This window comes from Strix uralensis, chromosome 26 (genome assembly GCF_047716275.1).
Source record: "Strix uralensis isolate ZFMK-TIS-50842 chromosome 26, bStrUra1, whole genome shotgun sequence".
In the NCBI taxonomy this organism is placed as follows: domain Eukaryota; kingdom Metazoa; phylum Chordata; class Aves; order Strigiformes; family Strigidae; genus Strix; species Strix uralensis.
Genome location: NC_133997.1, coordinates 6,909,074 through 6,914,801, shown reverse-complemented (window position 1 = coordinate 6,914,801; position 5,728 = coordinate 6,909,074). Strand labels below are relative to the sequence as shown.

The 5,728-nt window shown below is 50.5% G+C and overlaps 1 protein-coding gene across 1 annotated transcript in view; it reads left to right on the top strand.

The window, feature by feature from the left end:
- Nucleotides 1-1,441: 1,441 nt before the first annotated feature.
- Nucleotides 1,442-5,728, top strand: part of KCNJ5 (potassium inwardly rectifying channel subfamily J member 5) — a 63,760-nt gene continuing 59,473 nt past the window's right edge. Inside the window, exon 1 of the mRNA XM_074851239.1 lies at nt 1,442-1,513. The gene's annotated coding sequence lies outside the window, so the exon portion shown is untranslated. The remainder of the gene's footprint in view (nt 1,514-5,728) is intronic.

The following is a 5,728-nucleotide window of genomic DNA, read 5'->3' as shown; positions in this document are numbered from 1 at the left end:
CCCCCCATCAACTGTGCAGCTCGGCAGGGGGGAACGAGCTGCCCCTAACAGGGCACTGTGCAAGCAGGTGTGTCAGTGATGACCAGGTGTGTTTGCCGCAGAGCAGCCACTTCAACCAGTATAAATACTGGCAGCAAACAAGCAGGAAGGTTTTTTAGGCAGGAGAGGTTTCCTTCAAGGAGGGGACCTAGTTGCTCCTTATCTAGGAGCAGGCAGAAAAGGATGAAGATCTGTATTTCTTATTTTTACGTTGTAGTTGCTGAAGGAGGAGGAACGACCCAGGGACTCTGGCAGTTTGATGCTCAGCTATTTCAACACAAGGCTTGCTTCTTCCTTTCCAGGAACTCTCGCAAGCTTGTTATTTGCTTTGGCTTTTTGTTAACTTTCTGTCTCCTGGAGCTGTAAAGTCCGATGCTGGAGCTACTTTACCTCCCCTGCTGCTGCAAAGCCCAGGGCACAAGCCAGAGGAGTCTCCTCAGCTCCAGACCTGTGCTGGCATCTCACGCGTGGGGACAAACAGCAGCTCCAGCCCTGGGGCGGGGGGGTGGTGTGCAGGGTCGGTTTTCCAAGTGTCTCTGCGTGGCTACTGCAGGAGGATGTGCTGTGGATGTTGGCAGATGGTACCTCTAACAGCCAGAACCCCACCCTTAGGTTTTCTGTCACCCCCAAGACCTAATACACCACAGTTTTAAGTTAAAACAACAATGTGGCTCTGTGCTGGCAGCCTGCCCGCTTAGTGTTTTGGAGGAGCAGCCCTGTAGGGATTAACGGGCTAAGGATCCTTTGGTGGTGTTTGCAAAGCTCCTGGCACGGGAGCACAAAGGGACGTAATTCAGACTTGTAGATACTGTCAAGCGATATAACGGTTTCACAGACACGGCTACGGTGGCAGCGAATCCTTTGCGTGAGTCTCGTAGGCTCTGTAATGTACCAGGAACGCTTCCAAATCAGAGGGGGGCTTCAGCTGAGCAGACGCTTTTGGGCACTGTTGCAAAACTAACACAGAACTCAAAGCTCCCCCAAGGTGGCCTGGTTGTTACTTTTTTTTTTTTTTTAACGGCTGGGGAAACTGAGGCTCAAAGCGGGGAGCGGTGACTTGCTCGAAGTGACAGAACAGAGCTGCGTATGGAATATGGGTCTCCCCAGGCGCAGCCTCGCTGTTACCGACCCACCCCACCGACTGCAGACTCTGTTAAGGGCGCTTTAGATGCCACTGCAGACGTGATGTTTACAGCCCCCAGCCCTCCACTTACACATCACCTCTGAATTCATTGCAGTGAATTAAGTCTCCCAACACTTCTGTGAAGTGGCTAAATATATCCAGCTAGCAGAGCTCATGCCAAAAACAAGTCACTAAATGCATTAAACTTTGTGTAATAAAATAAGGAACAGTCCCAATAAAATCTTGCTTTGCGCTTTCAGGGTTGCCATAGCTCGCATTGTGGAGCTTGCGGCGCTGCCAAGGCGAAGTTCAGGGTCGGTGCCTGTGCGGAGGCCGGCGGTGGATCCGCAGGTAAGGGCTGCCATCCAGCGGCAGCGGCACAGAAGACACTTAGGGAATGGCTGCGATGCCTCCGGCAGCACCCTGCGTGGTCCCTAGCACCACAGAATCCCTCAGGTTGGAAAAGACCCTCGGGATCATCGAGTCCAACCCTCAGCCGACTCTACAAAGTTCTCCCCTACCCCACATCCCCCCACAGCTCATCCAAACGACCCTTAAACACATCCAGGGATGGTGACTCCACCCCCTCCCTGGGCAGCCTATTCCACTCTCTGACCACTCTTTCTGGGAAAAAGTTTTTCCTCCTGTCCAGTCTGACCCTCCCCTGTTGCAGTTTAAAGCCGTTCCCTCTTGTTCTGTCACTAATCACCTGTGAGAAGAGACCAGCACCAACCTCTCCACAACGTCCTTTCAGGGAGCTGTAGAGAGTGATGAGGTCTCCCCTCACCTTCTCCTCCTCACACTGAACAGTCCCAGCTCCTTCAATCTCTCCTCACAGGATTTATTCTCCAGGCCCTTCCCCAGCTCGTTGCCCTCCTCTGCCCTCGCTCCAGCCCCTCGAGATCTCTCTCGGATTGAGGTGCCCAAAGCTGAACCCACCTCTGGGGTGGGCTGTCATAAGAGGACAGTGCAGTGACATTGGCCTCTGCAGAGCTTGCTTGGGATGCAGTCACCCAGGAGACCAAGGGCTCCAATACTTTCTGAGCTGAAATTTGGCTGGCAGCATGCGAAGCGAGACACAAAGCGAGATCGTCTTGTTTCCAGCCTCCCCTTGCTTGTCCACCTCCCTGCAGCAGCGAGAATTTATGTCTGTCTTGTGCAGCAGTGAGTTTGTTCAAGTCGTAAGCTTCCCCAGGCAGATGCTTCCACCGCAGGAATGTCAACTTGGCCTCAGGAAAACACATTGTGTATTCTAGCAGCCACGGAGAGAGAGCTTTAGCCTTCCTCACTCTTGTATCTGTGATTTAGGGCCAGTGACGGTGCTGTCTGGAGGTTCCCCAGGCCGTGGCAAGAAGCACAGATTCACCAGAGGGTTTAGGAACTTGCTCAGCTTCCCCCGTCCCTGCGGTGGCAGGGGCTCTGCTCTCATTCCTTGCCTTGGGCTGTGGTTTCTCCCTGCTTGTGTGGGGAACAGGAATAGGGCCAGCACCGTGACACTTCAAGGCGGGGGTGAATTGAAGGGGGCAAAATGAAAGGGAAGGGGAAATAAAGGCTCTTCCCAGCTGAATTCGCATGAGTCTAACCACATCAGTTTGCTGCCTGGGGAGAGGAAAGAGGATGTGACACCTCAGCTGCTCTCACTGGTGTCGGGGCTTCGCACACTGCTGGCTTGTTTATGGGTGAGTAGTTGAGTTTACAAGGAAGCGTGTACATGCAGAAGTTATCCAGGCAGTTGCTGGGAGCTAGTTAGCAGTGGTCTGCCACATTCCAACAATGCAAGTCACTATGAGTATCTAAACAGTTTGCCAGGGTTTGGTTTTTTATTTTTATTATTTAGGGGTCTCTTTTCACCAGTTACTACCAACGAGGGTGTGGAGACAGCTAACTAGCACATGTCAGTTTACTAAAAGCAGTTATTTTAATTCATGGCCCTTTCTCCAGCAGTCAGCAGGATGCCTTATTCATTTGCCAGCAGGAGGGTAAATCTATTTCAAAATGATTGAAATATTATGCACAGCTTGAATGAATGTTTAAAATAAATACAGTAGAAGAAACATGTTGTTTGTGAAATGAGAAGATAAATTAAGTTTAGTGCAGACACATTATTCCCAAGCCTAGCTGCCTGGCTAACACTTTCACAGCGACATCCTTTAGGCCTTAATCCAGCAGTAAGTACATGGTCTGATTTCTTCTCCTGAAGAGACAGGACTTTGTCTTTAGTGCTTCGCTCTGTATTGACTAGACTGTTGGCCTCTGTTGCATGTTCTACCTTGTGGAAAGGACTAATTGTGGCTGCAACAAGTCTGGGCAGCCTGCAGCCTGGATGGACAGACAGAGAGAAGAGAACCATAAGGCTGGACAAGAGTGCTGTGGAGATGTAAAAATGAAACAGTGTCACGGGTAAAGAAACCGGCCTTTGTTTTCCAGTATCGGGTCTGTGGTTCCCTCCAGCCACTTCTGCTCAGCAAGATTAAATTTATTTTCATCCTCTTAACTGAACTTTCTTTTAATGGCAGTAGGGGTGACAGCCCCCAAAATAGATTTCTTATGGAGTCTGGCCTGACACTGTGTGCGGCGTGTCTCCCGATAACCCTCTTTCCCTGCCCTGGGCCTTTATCTTTCTGGTGACAAACAGCCCTCTCTGGACAGAAAGAGGAAATTCCACTCATTGTTCTCCTGCTGCTGGGCTCTGACTGCACTGTTCTATCTCCTGCGTGGTGGGGGGCTGGCAGGTGGGGGCTGCCAGGCATTTCCTGAAGTGACAATCAGCAGGAGGCTCATGGTTTTGGTCCGAGATTCCCATTTAGGTCGTGGTATGATCCCCCTCTAAGCTTGGTAGCTCAGCCATGGCCCTGTGAACTCATGCCCCCCTCACATCTTCTGTTCATGCAGTAGCCAGTCCCCCCCTCTCTAATCCCAAAATGTGTGAAAGGATGCAGTTATCCTTCCCTTACTGTAGGCAGCGTACCTTCTGAGGCAGGTGGAACTGCCAGAATACAGAGAACAACAAGTAATAATCCCTTCAGTGAGATCAAATTTCTTCCGTTTGAGTTGTGGTAGCACTTAATGCGTCTAGCCATGGAATAACGCCTCCTCACGCTTGTGCTGCAGAGACAGGGCGAAAGGTTAAAAAGCTGTGTCATGCAGAGCTTAAGAGGTGTTGGACTTTGAGATGGCTCTCCAAGGGCAGTGCCTGAAAGTGCATTGTTTAGGGACCCTTTAGACTTTGGAGGGTTTACACCAGCTCTTGGATAGGCACTGGAGTAGTATTTGATTATTCTCTCCCCCAGCTAGCACTGACATCCCAAACCAGCTTTACTTAAAGAAAACAGGAATCTTTCCTGTCTCCTCATTGCGTAGCTGAGTTTGACCCTTTTAAATGGATTTCCTATTGACTTGCTTTTTTTTCTACAGTGAAGACTCTCTACTTCTATTATGGCATCTTGATGCATCTCTTCTCCCAGGGGTAAGAGATATAACTTTTAAGCCTTGAGTACTGACAGTACTGCTTTCTAGGGAAGTTACACACAGGGCAACTGTACAGGAAGCCTCTAAAGGAAATGTAGCAGCAACTATGGAAGGACTGAGCAACACAGTAGCCTTTTGGTTCAGACAGAATCACAGAATCATCTCGGTTGGAAAAGACCTTGAAGATCCTCCAGTCCAATCACGGACCTCACCCTGACTGCTCCCAACTCCACCAGATCCCTCAGCGCTGGGTCAACCCGACTCTTCAACCCCTCCAGGGATGGGGACTCCCCCCCTGCCCTGGGCAGCCCATTCCAACGCCCAACAACCCCTTCTGCAAAGAAATCCTTCCTAAGAGCCAGTCTGACCCTGCCCTGGCGCAGCTTGAGGCCATTCCCTCTTGTCCTGGCGCTGGTTCCTTGGCTCAAGAGACTCATCCCCCCTCTCTGCACCCTCCTTTCAGGGAGTTGTAGAGGGCCAGGAGGTCTCCCCTCAGCCTCCTCTTCTCCAGACTAAACCCCCCCAGTTCCCTCAGCCGCTCCCCATCAGACCTGTGCTCCAGACCCTGCACCAGCTCCGTTGCCCTTCTCTGGACACGCTCGAGTCATTCAATGGCCTTTTTGGAGTGAGGGGCCCAAGGACAAGCCTGAGACTCTCGAGACTTCATTTCACTTCCCTGCTCTCTCCTGGATTTCTGTGGATGGCCACTAATCTCTCGCTGTTGGCGCTTTGGCATGCCATTCAGAGCGGAGGATAAAACAACTGTCCTTCCAAGCAGACAATCTGAGATGCGCTAATGGCTGGAGGGGCTCAGATGCTGTGGTGATTGGGACTGTAGAAATAGTTTTACAGTTGGCAGTGTTATTTTGCAAGGTTGAGGAAACAGTACACTTAAAATATTAGGCAATATCTGTGAATTACCTTGAAGGTTTTGGCTGGCTGTTCTAGTATTCCATAGTTCTAGCCACAGTGCAGCCATTTTCAGTAGTTCTGTGTGTGATAAGAACAGAACTTTCTGTGCTGACTTTTCCATCTAGAAGTGAAGAAGGGTGTAACAGTGGTGCATTGAAGAGAGGAAAGATTGAGACCATTGAGAAC